This window comes from Aethina tumida, chromosome 1 (assembly GCF_024364675.1).
Source record: "Aethina tumida isolate Nest 87 chromosome 1, icAetTumi1.1, whole genome shotgun sequence".
NCBI lineage: Eukaryota > Metazoa > Arthropoda > Insecta > Coleoptera > Nitidulidae > Aethina > Aethina tumida.
In genome coordinates, this window is record NC_065435.1 from 25,552,799 (window position 1) to 25,553,346 (window position 548).

The window sequence follows — 548 nt, forward strand, 5'->3', positions numbered from 1 at the left end:
ATTTTTAAATTTTAAAATTTAAAATTTTAATAATTAAATTTTTAAAATTTAGTATTTAAATTTTTAAATTTTATAATTTAAAATTTTAATAGTTAAATTTTTAAAATTTAGTATTTAAATTTTTAAATTTTAAAATTTAAAATTTTAATAGTTAAATTTTTAAAATTTAGTATTTAAATTTTTAAATTTTAAAATTTAATTTTAATAATTAAATTTTCAAAATTTATTATTTAAATTTTTAAATTTTAAAATTTAAATTTTTAAATTTTAAAATTTAAAGTTTTAATATTTAAATTTTTAAAATTTAATATTTAAATTTTTAAATTTTAAATTTTTAAAATTTAGTATTTAAATTTCTAAATTATAAAATTTAAAATTTTAATAATTAAATTTTTAAAATTTAGTATTCAAATTTTTAAATATTAAAATTTAAAATTTTAATAGTTAAATTTTTAAAATTTAGTATTTAAATTTTTAAATTTTAAAATTTAAAATTTTAATAATTAAATTTTTAAAATTTAGTATTTAAATTTTTAAATTTTAAAATT